At 37.8% G+C, this 15,988-nt stretch overlaps 1 protein-coding gene and 1 long non-coding RNA gene across 5 annotated transcripts in view; one reads left to right on the forward strand and one right to left on the reverse strand.

Moving 5' to 3' along the window:
• LONP2 (lon peptidase 2, peroxisomal) overlaps positions 1 to 15,988 on the reverse strand; it is a 94,066-nt gene that overhangs the window by 16,409 nt on the left and 61,669 nt on the right. The gene's annotated exons all lie outside the window — the stretch shown is intronic.
• Positions 5,172 to 15,988, forward strand: part of LOC102154057 — a 34,600-nt gene continuing 23,783 nt past the window's right edge. The window contains exons 1-3 of one of the 2 annotated variants that reach the window (XR_005355832.1): positions 5,203 to 5,275; positions 13,495 to 13,721; positions 14,101 to 14,327. This is a non-coding gene — a long non-coding RNA (uncharacterized LOC102154057). Of the gene's footprint in view, positions 5,276 to 13,494; positions 13,722 to 14,100; positions 14,328 to 15,988 lie in introns of both variants that reach the window. The other variant, XR_005355831.1, reaches the window with a different exon arrangement.

The following is a 15,988-nucleotide window of genomic DNA, read 5'->3' on the forward strand; positions in this document are numbered from 1 at the left end:
AAGTGGCACAGAAAGCAGGTGTCATTGCTTGATTAAAATTAATGCACAGAAAGAAAGCACTAAGGTTTTCTGTCTAAGGTTACCACCGTACCCTAAAAATGAAGGGTTCTGAAACTTCAGCCAATGCAGAGATGAGGCTGCAGGGTCCTTTAGCCTGGTGTGCTTTTGGACAGGCTTTTCTGAGATCTAATTACTGTTGCCAGCCTGGAATTCACGATCACAGGAGGAAGTTAAGCTGGATGGGTGAAAGCCAATCCACAATTATGTAACCAATGCTTCAGTACATCCAATCCGTTTACAAGTGTAGTAGTGAACTCAGTGCCTTGAGCACTGAAGGAGTGGTGGTGGGGAGAGCTATTTCTAATGCAATTAGACATCATAAGATAAAAGATGGCCATTTCCTTCAGGCTTTAGGCACGGCAACTGTGTATGAAGAATCCAATACATTTAGAACTAATCTATGCCTCAAGATGTTCCATCATTACAATACAAGCCTAGAGAACTAAAGCTCAAGCCAAAAAACTGTGCCAGTTAATCGGGAAAGATAGGCTAGCACTGGATTTTAAGAATCATCCACGAGGACCAACATGTACTGCAAAGTGAGAATAAGGAAATACTGAGAATTGAGAGAATTCACAGTTTGATTCCTCATTAAAAAAAAAAACAACCACCAGCACATCATCATCTCAAAAGATGCCATCCAAGGCTTGAAGTCTCGGTTACAGGTGAACCCTCTATGTCCTACGCATGAGCTTTTAATTCAAGCACTCAGCTCTAGTGCCATCCTTCCCTCTTGCCAGAGGGATCAGCACCCACAGAAGACAGTGGCAGAGTCTCGAGGACTCACTACTGGCTTTGCCCCAGACTGCAGCATTCAAGCAAGGTGGACTTTTCAAGGCCAGGCAAACAACAACAATTAAGAAAGTTAACCTCTCCCAATATAACACAAGCCCTATCCTGCAAGCACATCCAGCTGGAACACCGCACAGTCTTCCTCTTCTACACATTTCTCTTGGGCAGAAATGGCGGTTCTTTAGATGGCTAGCAATCACATGAAAAGGGCTGTTTCACCAAGCAGCAAAGAAGTTTACATTCTAAGAGCAAGATACCATTTGCTGGTTACCAAATTAAACTCCAGCAAACTATTTTTAAAAATGACAAAGATCACTGATAAGGAAAGTGAAGAGATCGTCCCAAACACCGAGCTTGTGAAAATATGAAGTGATTCAATCAATCTTCTAGGAAAGCCTCCCGAATATTCATACTCTCAGACCCAGCCATCCTAGTTTGCAGGAACCTATCCTTAAGGACATAATCATAAATGCAGGCGACCACTGTGTAGGCAACAGTTTAGACAACAAAGTTACTTGCTGCAGACTGACTGTTAAGAGCAAAAATGGCATCCAATAAAAATACTCAACATTAGGAACATGGTTAAGGAAACTGTGGCACAGCCTTCTAATAAAATATGACACAGTCACTAAAATTGTTTTCCCAAGTGTTTTTAAGTAATGTGAGAAAATTCCTTTGAAACAACATCAATTTGAGGAAAGAGGAGGGTATATACACTTTCACATGGCGTGACTTTTACTAATATAACATAATATAAATATATGTAAGAATTAATAAAATGATATAGTCCAAAATGTTAAAGTTAGGAGATTTAACTCTCCCTGAGTTAGGAGATTAAGATTTCATGGTGAGATAGTCAGTAAATAACAGTTTCCAATCCTGGCTCTGGCTTCCTAGTTGGCCTTGAAAAAAGTTACTTTACCGCTTTCTATCTTTTATTCTAATTCATAAAACCATTAATAATTAATAGGAACCCTCATAGAGTCCCTGAGAGAATTTAACAATGTTTAAAGCTGAAATATGTATAAATGGGAGGAAGTGAGTTATATAGTTGAAGAAATATTTCACACAGACCTCTAAGACACCCAGTTCTTACTCCCTAGCCCATTTTGTTGAAGAAAACACAAAGTAGCCTTTGCAACCTAATTCCACTGAGGGCCTCTGAGACAGGGCTTTGACCACAATCACAGGACTGCTGGGAGCCACATAAATTTAACATTCATAAGAAAAAAGAAAAAGATATCAAAACTCAAGATTCTTCCCTATGCTATATTACATTCAATACACCAAAATTTCCTTTACAAATAATTTGGAAGCATATTCCTAAAAGTAATAAAGGGCTATTAAATGGAATTTGAAAAGAAAGGCCATGGTAGCTAGCTAAACCTCATACCACTTCAACTGTTTCTTCACTTCAAAGAAATAAAATGGTTCTAAAAGTGTGAGGGAGCTGAAGTTCCTGGTGGTTCACTCTACTCAGAGAGGTCTCAGGTCTCTCAGCTCCTCTCTCATCCATATTACCTGTCACCCTGTTGTAACAGTCTAATTCAGGACCCAGCCAGGACCCAGCCAGGATGGTCAGGGTATAACCAAAGAGTTTCACAGCGTGAAGGCAGCAGATAAGTAAGCAACACTGGGGCACAACCCACAGTGCACTCGCTCTGCTCACGGTGGCCCCCCTGCAGCATCCTGGCAGCACAATAAATGTGCGTGCCCTCCCTCGGGGGTGCCCTCCCTCAGGGGGCTCCGCCAGCCTCTGGAGTTGATGTCACCATGGCTATTAGGAAAGGATACTCTATAGCTACAAACTCCTCATGAGAAAGGATTAGGCTGTCCAGAGCAGCTGTCCTAGGAACACGATCAAGTGTTCTTTTCCACCCACTTTTTCTGTCTCAGAGTAGCAGGACTTAAATGAAAGCAGGCCCAAGAATCAATGTGGGGAAGGAGGGAGAGAGGAAGATATTTTAAGAGGTGAGGTAAGGAGGTAGAATAGAGAGGTATAATACCTCTAGGAACTTTGTGTTAAAAAAAAAAAAAATTCTTGCCTTTTGAATAAATCTCGAGGCGAATGGTATCTCTTGGCAAGTGACCCAACCAATGGGAAGCAGCAGAGGCCAGGAACACAAAAAAGGCTACTAACATCAATAATTCCCCTAGAATGTGGGGAAACCAACATCTACCAAACCACAGATGCCCCAGGTTATCTATAATCATTTTTACTCCATACAGAATATTTTAGTTATCACTTATTATTCTCTGTATTCAGCTTAACTTCAAGTATACACTACACTCTCGAGTGCCAGCTCATGACTTCCAAAGCCAGGAACCCTTTCAAGCAGACTATGGATGAAAGTGTCATTTTCCCAAAGAGCAGGTTTCTAATACTGGTGGGGTAGGGATGGAGTGTACCAGCATACTGTTAACTGCTGCCAGCAATCGCCAGGGCCCAAAACACAGGGTTAATTCTCCAAAGAAATGAGCACTACCTGTTTCTGTCGTATTAATACAATGTCTCTGGGAAACAGTTCCCTGAGAATGTCTGGGTCTCACTCTGAGGCTTAGGAGAATTCAGAAAGAATCATGAATTGAAAAAGCACAGGATAAAACCATGATATATAAAATGTTAGAAGCTAGGCAGAAAATCTAAGATCTGGCCCATTTTGTAGTCAAGGAAACAGACCCAGGGAGGTTAAACCTTAAGTGCACAGCAAATGACACGGTACCAGGATTCATGGCTCCCAACCAAAGACACCTTTTGTCCCAACCCTGAAATCCAGTCTAGAAAAACCGCCTGTAGTTCAAGAATTCCTTGACAAAACATGGCAATCTGGTGGGAAGCTCAGAGAGTAGATCATTTTTTCCTAATTGAAAATAATCAATCTAACTAGTTCTACAGATTCCCTTCTATGATTTTTATCAAAAAACTCCCAGAAACTGACAGTTGGGGATGAGTGAAAATAGACTACTGGATGTCTTGTCCAGCGTACCCTGCCAGCTGCTTTGTGTCTTACTGCTTCTCTAGTTTTCAATTCTGTAAGCTGTAGAAACCAAGAGTAATGCAAATGATGCTTGTCCGCAGAAATGAAACTGAACTTTGTCCAGGAGAGGTACAACTGACCCTCTCTCCCTATAATGTCCTATAATGCTGTTTTTGCCAATTTCAGCATTCCTGACTGCTTACATATGAGTGTACTCCTGGATTCTCCACTGAACAAACTGTAACATCTCACTGGTTGTCTCATTAATGAGTTAAGCAAAATCTTTGACATGTGGTCATTTTATATTTGCATGATGGCAATTCTGCTGTTAAGAAATTATTATCCTGGGGCACCTGGGTAGCTCAGTTGGTTAAGTGTCCAACTTGTGATTTCGGCTCAGGTCATGATCTCATGGACTGTGAGACTGAGCCTTGTGTTGGGGAAGTGGGGGAGAAACACTTGTTTCTGAACAGTGACAGGTATTCCTGGTAGTCAACTCTTAACCACTATGAGTAGTTAATATGTTTAGATTAAAAAGATCTTAGGGGGCAGCCTGGGTGGCTCAGCGGTTTAGTGCTGCCTTCAGCCCAGGGTGTGATCCTGGAGACGTGGGATCGAGTCCCACGTCAGGCTCCCTGTATGGAGCCTGCTTCTCCCTCTGCCTGTATCTCTGACTCTCTCCTTTTCTGTGTCTCTCATGAATAAATAAATAACGCCCCCCCCCCCAAAAAAAAAGATCTTAGGGCCTCAGACAGATACACAGTACACCAAATTGCTTTAAGTACAAAAAATATGAAGCTTTCCATTTTTAGTATTTCTCCTTTTGGGTAGATCCTAAGAAATATCCAGTAGAGATACAATTGGCCCTCCCTTACTTCCAAGAGGCCTTGGAGTCAGAGACCCTGGGTTTGTGGTCAAGCTCTTTCCAACTGTAAGCTCTATAACTTTGGAAAATTTCCTTAACCTATTTTTTTAAACTTTTTATTAATGCTAAATATATAACACATAAAATGGATCATTTTAACCATCTGCAAGTACACAACTCAGTGGAACTCAATACATTTGCAATGCTGATATAACTATCACCATCTATACCCAAAACTTTTTCATTACCTCAGTATAAACTCTACAGTCATTAGATAAGAACTCCCCATCTTCCTCTCACCTCTGTTCTACTTTTCTATCTCTGTGAATGTGCCTATTCTAGGTAACTCACATTACATGGAACCATACAGTATTTGTCCTTTTGTATCTCGCTTATTTCACTTAGCACAATGTTTTCTAGGTCTAGCCATGCTATAGCATCTATCAGATTTTCACTCCTTTCTATGACTGAATAATATCCCATTGTGTCTACCACAGCTGGTTTACCCACTCATTTGCTCATGGCCGCCTGAGTTGTTTCCATCTTTTGGCTCTTGTGAAGAATGCAGCTACAAACACTGGTATCTATCTGGGTCCCCGTTTTCCACACTCTTGGATATAACCTAGAAGTGGAATTGCTGGGTTATATAGTGGTTCTATGTGTAACTTTCTAAGGTTCTGGTGAACTGGTTTCCACAGGAGCTGCACCAATTTGCGCTCTCACCCAGTTTCTCCATATCTTCACCACTTTTTATTTACCATTTGTAAAATTACAGGTATGAAGTAATATCTCACTGTGATTCTCATTTGCACTTGTCTAATGACTAGTGATGGCAGGCATCTTTGTGTGTGCTTACTGGCCACTGTCTTCTTTAAAATGCCTATGCAAGTCCTTTGCACTTTTTGAATTGGGCTGCTTATGTCGGCTGAGTTGTAGGAGTTCTTTATACATTTCTGGATATGAGTCCCTAATTAGATACATGATTTGCAAATATTTTCCTCCATTCTGTAGGTTTTTTTTCTTTTTTTACTTTCTTGATAGTGTCTTTTGATGCACAAAAGTTTTTAATTTTGATATTCAATTTATTTTTTCTTTCGTTGCCTGTGCTTTTTGTATCATATCCATAAGATCATTGCCAATGATCTAATGTTATGAATTTGCCCCACGTTTTATTGTAAGAGGTTTGTAACTTAAGCTCTTAATTAAGTTTGGTCACTGATCAAAGCTTAATGTATTTATTTTAATTTTGTATTTATGTATTTATTTTGTACGGGTACAGAATTCTTTTGTATATGGAGATCCAGTTTTTCCAGCACCATTTGTTAAAGACTTTCCTTTCCTTACTGAATAGCATCCCTGATAAAAATCAACTGACTGTATATGTGAACCTTTATTTCTGTGCTCTGTATTCTGTTCCACTGGGCTACTTGTCTGTCTTTATGTCAGTACCATGCTGTCTTAATGTGGCTTTATAAAAGATTCAAAGTCAGGAGGTGTGAGTTGTCCATTTTGATCTTTTTCAAGAAAGTTTTGGGTATTTAGAGCTCACTGCAGTTCCATATGAATTTGAAGATCAACTTTTCCATTTCTCTGAAAGAGATTGTAGAAGTTTCAGAAGACACTGCATTGAATGTGCAGACCTTAACAACGTTAAGTCTTCCTATCTATGAACACAAAATATCCTTCCATTTACTTAAGTCTTCTAAAATTTCTTTCCAGCAATGTTTGGTGGTTTTTAACATACAAGTTTTTCACTGCCTTCAGGAGATTTATTCTTAAGTATTTAATTCTTTTAGATGCTATTGTAAATGGAATTGCTTTTTCATTTTATTTTTTTCTCATCATGATAGCTATAATCTTTAATACCTATTCACCCACACCCTCCTCCTCTTTGGTAACCATAAGTTTATTCTCTACAGTTAAGAGTCTGTTTCTTGGTTTGTCTCTCTTCTGTTTTTTTTCCCTTTGCTTGCTTTGTTTCTTAAATTCCACATAGGAGTGAAATCACATGGGTATTTGTCTTCTTTGATTTATTTTGCCTAGCATTATACTCTCTATCCCCATCCATGTTGTTGTAAATTTAAGATTTCATTATTTTTATGGCTGAATAATACTCCATTATTTATATATAATTTTCTGTATCTAATCATCAGTTGATCTTTTATCCAATCACCTTCTTTACCCAATCACCAGCTGATGGACACTTAGGCTGCTTCCACAGTTTGGCTATTGTAAATGGTGCTGCAATGCACATCGAGGTACATGTGTCCCTCTGAATTTGTGTTTTTGTATTTTTGGGATAGGTACCCAGTAGTGCTATTACTAGATTATAGAGTAGTTCTATTTTTAATTTTTTGAGAAACCTTCATACTGTGTTCCACAGTGACTGCCCCAGTCTGCATTCCCACCAATAGTGCACAAGTGGTTCCTTTTTCTCTATATCCTAACCAACACTTGTTGTTTCTTATGCTTTTGATTTTAGCCATTCTGAAGTATGTGAAGTGATAGCTCACTGCAGTTTTGATTTGCATTTGCTATTGTGAATGAAACTGCTTTCTTAATTTCCTTTTAAGATTGTTCCTTTCCTTTATTTTCTTAAGCTTCCACTTCCTCATCTGAAATGAGAGAAATAGTATCTACACTTCAAATAGCTGTTACAGGGATAACAGACATAGGATATACTGGAATAATGAAAGCACAGTGCAGACATTAAGTTTAGACTTCATCAGTCTGCCTACTTTAGAATCTTGACAATGACATTTACTGGCTGTGAACCCTGTAAACCCTGCCTAGAGCAAGTCTGTTGGCACCATTTTCCAATTGCATTTGCTCATTGTGTCTCTGTGCCACATTCTGATAATTCTCACAGTATTACAAACTTCATTGTTGTTATATGGTGGTCTGTGATCTATGATTTTTGATGTTACTATTGTAATTGTTTTGGGGCCCCATCAACCAGGCCCATATAACACAGTGAATTTAACTGAGAAATGTTTTGCGTGTTCTGAATGCTTCGCCGACTGGCCATTCCTGTCTCTCTCCAGCTCCTTGTGCCTCCCTATTCCCTGAGACTCAGCAATATTGCAATTAGATTAGTCATTAACCGTACAATGGCCTCTAAGTGTTCAAGTGAAAGGAAGAGTCACATATCTCTCACTTCAAGTCAGAAGGTAAAAATGATTAGGCCCAGTGAAGAAGGCATGTCTAAAGCCATCACAGGCTGAAAGCTGGGCCTCATGGCCAAACAGTTAGCCAGGTTATAAATGCCAAGAAACAGTTCCTGACGGAAATTTAAAGTGCTAGTCCAGTAAACACATGAATGATAAGAAAGTTAAAGCTGATATGCAGAAAGTTTTAGTGGTCTGAAGAGAAGATCAAATCAGGCACACATTCCTTACGCCAAAGGCCAATCCAGAGCAAGGTCCCAACCCTGTTCAATTCTGTGAAGGCTGACAGTGGTGAGGAAGCCGCAGAAGAAACATCTGAAGCCAGCAAAGCTTGGTTCATGGGCTTTAAAAAAAAAAAAGCCTTCTCCATAACAGTGCAAAGTGAAACAGCAAGTGCTGATGGAGAAGCTGTAGCAAGTTATCCAGAAGATCTGGTTAAGATGATTAAATGAAAGTGGCTACAGTAAACAACAGATTTTCAAGTAGACAAAACAGCCTTCTACTTGAAGAAGATGCCACGTAGGATTTTCACAGCTAGAGAGGAAAAATCCATGCCTTCAGAGCTTCAAAAGACAGATGACTCTCTTTTTAGGGGCTGATGCAGTTGGTGACTTTTAAGTTGAAGTCAATGCTCAGTCACCATTCCAAAAATCCTAGAGCCCTTAGGAATTATGCTAAATCTACTCTACACAGTGCTCTACAAATGGAACCACAAAGCCTAGATGACAGCACATCTGTTTACAACATGGTTTACTGAATATTTTAAGCTGTCTGTTAAGATGGCCTCACTATTTAGAAAATAGATTCCTCTCCAAAATCTGCTCATTGACAATATACCTGGTCATCCAAAATCTCTGATGAAAATGTACAAGATTAATGTTGTTTTCATGCCTGCTGACAAAACATCCATTCTGCAGTCCATGGATCAAGGAATAATTTTGACTTTGGATTCTTATGTAAGAAACACATTTTTGTTAGACTATAGCTGCTATAGATAGTGACTCCTCTGTTGGGTCTGAGTGAAGTAAATTAAAAATCTTCTGGAAAGGATTCACCAGTATAGACACCATTAAGAATGTTTGTGATTCATGGGAAGAGGTCAAATATCAACATAAACAGGAATTAGAAGTTGATCCCAACCCACACGGAGGACTTTGAGGGGTTTAAGACTTCAGTGGAGGAAGTATCTGCAGATGTGGTGAAACAGCAAGAGAACTGGAATCAGAAGTGGAGCCTGGAGATGGGGCTGAATTGCTGCAATCTCATGACAAAATTTTAATGGATGAGGACTTGCTTCTTAGAGAAGAGCAAAGAACGTGGCTTTTTCGTATGAAATCTACTCCTGGTGAAGACGTTGTAAAGACTCTTGAAATGACAACCAAAAATTCAGAATATTATATGAACTTAGTTGATAAAGGAGCAGCAGGGTTTGAAAGGACAGGCTCCAATTTTGAAAGATGTTCTACTGTGGATAAATGCTACCAAACAGCATTTCATTCTACTAGAGAAATCATTTCTGAAAGGAACAACCGGTGTGGCAAACTTCACTGCTGTCTTATTTTAAGAATGTGCCTTCAACATTCAGCTAAACTTTCAGCAACCACCACCCTAATAAGTCAGCAGTCATCAACATCAAGGCAAAATCTTCCACCAGTAAGAAGATTGTGATGTGCTGAAAGCTCAGACAGCAATTAACATTTTTAGCAATAAAATATTTTTAAATTAAGGTATATACATTATTTTTTTAGACATGATGCCATTGTACACTTAACAGACTACAGGACAGTGTAAGTTTAACTTTTATAGGTACTGGGAAACCACAGCATTCATTTAATTCCCTTTACTGCAGTGGTTTGGATCTGAACCCTCAGTATCTCCAAGGTATGCCTGTATCCATTTTCTTCACTACTTGTAAATGAATCTTTACATCACTTCCACACTTATGCATCTTTCCTGGTCTGCATCACAAATTTAGCAAATACCTAACTTCTGAGAATTGTATTCAAAATCCCACAATATATGCCGAATTACTTTCTAATCATAATTCCCACTATTCTGGAACACCTTTTAGGCTGAAGGAGCAAACAGCACCCAGACCATAACTCAACCAACATTTATGGAACAAAATCTTGAGTAAGAAACTGAGACCTAAGTTCTATATCTGGTAGAATGAGAATCAGACTAGATGAGGTCTAATCTTGCCATACCAACTCATTGCAGTGCCCTATATAACACAGCTATTCAGTTATGCCTGCTGAAATAAAACTTTGTACCATCTCTGGACAAATGATCAAAACAATAATTACTTTGATTTGTCAAAAGATTACTGTCCTTAACATGTGGAATTCGTAAACATTTTTAATTAGTGAAAATGAATTATATAATAATATCGATATTGAATGATTAAAAATTGTTCTTTTTAATTGGTAAATCCAATTACACTGGGCTCCTGATTCAGTTGAACTATTATTTGTGTATATGCGTGTAGGAAGTGGGTTACTAGGTATTTTAACAGCTAGTTGGCAGAGGGGTCATCCATGAACGAATAAAGGGGGATAGGATTTACATCTCATCTCTTTAGTGAGGGCACGTACACATGGATCCAGACTTCATTTAGGCATAACGAGGAAGATTTTTATGATTGCAGTTATAAAAACAACTAAGTTTTTTTTTTTTTTTTTAACTGAGTCTACTTTAAAAAGTGAGGTGAGATACTGAGATTATAAACGGCTTTATCATTTCTTATAAGATAGCACAAGCATGTGCCTTGGGGCTAAACTGACCATGGATACAATGCTTCTGAGAGCTTTCTCTTGGGAAGGCAGAAAGAGGAAAACAAAGTATCTTAAAAACAAATCAGAAAAACCTGAATATTTCCAACTGTATAATTTGTGCTGTCATTTTCAGGTTAATCTTTTCCAGAAAACCATGCTCCCAGCCAAAGGAAGTGTGCTAAGTGCAACTGAGATTCAAGTTACTGACCAGAGCTGCCAAGGCATTTGTGCCTGCATATTTTCAATCTGCACCCCCCCCTTTTTTTTAAAGGAACTAGCTCTAATGGAGAAATCTGTGGTTCAAATGCCCAGAAAACCCCTCATGCTCGCAATAAAATCTTTTAAGTGCCTTCTGCCAATATTTAATTCATTATTTTGAGAACAAACCTTAACATTACCAAATACTTTTCTTTCAAATTCACCTACTAAACATTTCTACATAGTAACTATTGAGATATAGATGGAAATTATGATTGTAAAACATTTCTCAATTTTAGTAGTAGTTACATATTCATGAAAATAAAGAATATTAAAATAGAGTATCAGGAAACATTTTTCCATATATTTATGTATTCTAATTAATTCTGAGATGTAAGCAAATGACCATTTTGTCTCAACTTACTAAAAGCAATTTTAAGAGCTAAAATATCTGTAATAAGTAAAATGAAGCTTTCAGTGATCAATTCAGTGACTCACAGCACTTTAAACACCAGCACACTTGAAACATCTCACATCTAATAATTTTTTATTTATAACATATTGATCTCCCCCAATGGACTCCATATATTTGTTAGAGGAGTTTTCTTTCATTTGCTTCCTAGGATCTAATCTAGAACCTTGCATAAATGCTAGCTGACTCACTGACTGAATGAGTTAAAATTATACAAGAGTCTGTGACATAAGGTCTTTGTACCAGAAAAAGGAGCATGGACCACTGTCTCCAAGCAGGTTTTGAGCATTAATAAATCTCATTTCCTGTATTAGAGATTTATAAAATAGTCTTGGGAAACTTTTTGGATTATCAGTGAAAATGCAGAGACTATTTGTAATATTAAAAATAAGTACTGTTTTAATATCTTGTAACTTCAAAGGCTTGTTTTGATCATATATGACAATAGCACTCAAAGGTCATGACATCTTCCTATATGATTCATTAAATGAAACAATGGCTTTTTAATTCCTTGACAATATTTGACTTTCCTGTCCCAAAATAGAGTTTAAATAACAAATGTTTGGTTCCTATCATCCTGTAAGTAGGGTTTTTCCTTCATTGCCATTTCCTTCCAGTCTATGTAGGCAAAGTAGGCAAACAAATCTTTCTTAAACCAGGCTAATATTGATGAGGGAACAATAAGTAAATTAGTCAGAAAAGAATATTTAGTATGTCTTCAAGATATTGGCAGTATATACCAACATGATATTTTCATTTCAGTATTAAAGCACTACTTGCTGCCTAATAGGCCTCTAAATGCAAAGTATTTGCCACAGAAAGCCTTATTCTCTAGGTTTAACTTAAAAAAAAAATTTTTTTTTTTGTAATCTTGGTTTGTAAAATCCAATTAGCTGTAACAGAACCCTACAAACTCCACAGCTTTAGCTACCAGCAAGCCAGGCGCCTTGGGTCTAAAACTCTCTGCTCAGTCCATATTCTTCAAAAGTTAACCCGAGTTCCTTTTAGAAAATTGTATTTGTCCTGAGCTACTAATACAATCAAAGGAAAGATAAACATGAACAGGGGAAGCAAGACTTTAAATACTGAAAATGCAAAACTGAATTAAAACTTCTAAGATAAGAAATCAGCTCAAGTATGATGCACATATACTCAACAGCATGAACTTCAGTGTTGGCTTAGAAAAAGCCTTCTGACAGTGTCTTAGATTGTGATGACTGTTGAATTGCTACAGCCTTTTAGATTGGTAAATTCTATAAGAATAAGCAGAAATTTTCCAAGTTATGCTGCTTAACAATTAGGAATATACAGGCCAATTTAAATCCAGCTTCCATGAATACTAAAACTGGGACTTGTCTTATTGTGTTCAAAGACCTCAAACCATCAGACACAGGCATCTCTTCAGAAACTAAAAATCTGACTTTTTGCTACTGTAACAATCTAAAATAAATACCCAAACATCTGGTGTGTGGTTTTGGGGTTCAGGGGCACACATTTAAATTACTCTCTCTTTTTTGTTCTAACACTAGCCAGAAAGGAAGATATGAGGTTCAGGTTCAGGCACTTGAGGATGTTTACATGTAGCTGGAACCAAGTAATAGGAAACTACTCCATTATCCTTGCCTCACTAAAAACAGTTAACAAAGTTTTTATGTCCCCAAAGAAAACAAACAAGAACATCGACAAAATCCACATTAAAAGCTGACAAATAAAGGTTGTTTCAGTGGTTGCTCAAGAACTATTCATTTGCTTGTGGGTCTTATTAAGCTTTTCTCCCCTGAAGGCCCACCCAATAAAGTAATGTAGCTACTCTTAACTGTTCCTGCAGCAGAGAAATTTCCAGTCTCTATTAACAACCAAACCACAGGTTCTCTCTAGAACTCTAAACTATTTCAACTCTTGGAAATGGGGGTGGTATTAATGGAATGAGATGTATAAAAGCCTTCTTTAAAATAAGTGAAAAAAAAAAAGAATCTGTGAGAGCCATCTTCGATATGACCCCCAATTATCCCCACCTCCTAGAATCATATGCCCTTGTAGTGCCATCTCTTATCATACCAGGGTTGGTCTATGTGACCAACAGAATGTGGGAGAAGTGATGATTATAACAGATTGTAGCTTCTGTTATTTATTTATTTATTTATTTATTTATTTATTTATTTATTTACTTTACTTACTTCTGTTTTAGACTCTGTTTTTCCCTTTTCATGTATCATTCTCACTGGTGGAAGGGAAAGCCAGTGGCCATATTGTGGGCCTATGTGGTAAGAGAATGAAGACCCAGTCAATAGTCAACAAGGAGCTGAAGTCTGCTAACCACCACATAGGTGACCTTGGAAGATCTCTGAGTTGAGCTTTCAGTTGATGGGCAGCTTGATTATAACCTCATGAGAGGTCTTGAGCCAGAACTCCCAGGTAAACTTAAGCTGCCCCTCAATTTCTGACCCACAGATATTATGAGATGATAAATGTTTGTTAAATGTGTTAATCTACTAAATTTTGGGGTAATTTGTTGTTATACAACCTTAGGTAACTAATGTAAAATCCAAAAGACAGAGAGAGTTCCTGCAACAAGTAGAAGATTGCTCCAAGAAGTCAAAGAGTGAAGAATTTAGCAGAAAGTTACATAAAGCTCTGAGGTCCCTTCCTAATAACATTATATACAGTATTCTCCATTAGTACAAGAAATGCATTCATGGCAGTAGATGAGAGAACGGGTACAACTCAGATTTATAGAAAACTGATAAAAAACAAAACAAAATTGAAAGGATTAAAACACTTGATTCTCCTGCAGGAACAGGTTCCTGTTTTGATTACAAAGGAGCCCTGCTTAAAATAACTATCATAAAGGACACTTGCTGCCTAAGAAGCCAATGGCAGGAAGCTACAATAAAGAACACTGAAGGTGGCCTGACAGAAGAGGATTCCTCCTGGAAGTGGATCAGAGAAAGGCTAAAAGAAGAGCTGTCCTAGGAAATGAGTGGGATGTAAAGTGAAGAAAGCACAACAAGCAAGGAGCAGGTATTCAAACCTCTTAGCCAGGGTTCTTCCCGGGGTATCTGACACCGCCCACCCCACCCCCTCTCCCCCCAACTCTGGGAGTACTAAGCAGACTTAGTGGCAGTGGCAGGATACCTTTCCTCTCCTGGTCAGTAGTGTGGTCCACTGGGAGAATTAAAGTTAATGAATGAGGAGAACTGGTGCTATAAAATTCAAATATTTTATCTTGACGCATTGTTAACTGTAAAGTTGTCTTAAAGGGACATACCAAAAAAATTAAGCATACTACATCTACCTTCTTCCACTTAATACTGGGTTGATTTTACTGCCGTATACAAGGCAAACGTATCAGACAAACAATATGTGTCAAAATGCAACCCAAACTGAGATACAGACCGAACTACAGAAATTGCCACAGTTAGATCTGTGGTCTAGCCAGCGTTTTATGGTCAGCAGGGGCCCCAAGAGAATCTATCATGAGAGGATAGGCATGTTTTCATTGACATCAAATCCTATTGCCTATGACTCAAACCATCCAACTACTCAGCTTTTTTTCTGACTTACAGCTTCTATTTTCCTAGGGACTAGGAGACAGATAGCCAAGTTTATAAATATGTGTCTGTTAGCAGAATCAAACAGGCAAAGCATAGAGTCTATTGAGGAATGTTGTGAAGGGATACTGAATCGGAGAATCCTGTACAAATGAGATTTTATCATTGTCAATTAGGTGAGGAGTGGGGGTCCAAGGGTACAAAACAAAGGCTACATAGGCTGGTAATTTCTTCATAGGTTTTTTTTTTTCTGCCTACATTGGTTTTAAATCACTATTTCTATTCAACATCTTCCTGGAGGTCCCAGCTAGAGAATTAGGGAAGACATGGAATAAAAGGTATAATGACTGCAAAGGAAGAAGTAGAAACTAACATTATTTGCATTTGTGATGACTGATGAAATACACAGTAAATCCAGAAATATCTATAGATAAAATTAACAAGTCAATTTGGCAAGTTTGCTGGATATGGGTCGATACAGTTTTCCCGTATCGTAGCAACAAAAATCAGAAAATTAAAAATTAAAAACATCATTTACAATAACATACATACATAAAGATCAAATAACTAGGAATATATCTAAAGAATAAATATTTAAAAGCTCATCATTGAAAACCATTAAAACACTTAAAATAATTGTTAAGACTTAAATAAATGACTCTGGTCATAAATTAGGAGATATGATAATATCAAACTGCCAATTCTCCCCAAAATGATTTACAGATTCAATGCAATGAGTCAAAGTGTCGGGAGATTTTATTTATTTACTTATTTATTGGTGGAAATTGACAAGCTGATTCTAAAATTTATATGGATATTTGAAGGACCTACAGTAGCAAAGGCAATCCTGAAGAACAAGCTGGAGGACTTATATTAAACTAGCTATCCAGACTGTCTATGACATGGTCATTCTTGAAACTGTATGATGTCACCACCAGAAATTTCATCCCAGACCCCAAGTACCCAATTCACTTCTCACATGTTAGCTAGTTTAATTCATTTTCCCTCTAACTATTTATCTGTGATCTCCATAACCTAAACAGTTACAGTATTGGTTTAAGTCACATCTTAAAAGCTAATGTATAATGGCATCTTACATACCTCATGAACAATCATTAAATCCGTGTTAAT

Source organism: Canis lupus, chromosome 2, assembly GCF_011100685.1.
Source record: "Canis lupus familiaris isolate Mischka breed German Shepherd chromosome 2, alternate assembly UU_Cfam_GSD_1.0, whole genome shotgun sequence".
Classification (NCBI taxonomy): Eukaryota; Metazoa; Chordata; class Mammalia; order Carnivora; family Canidae; genus Canis; species Canis lupus.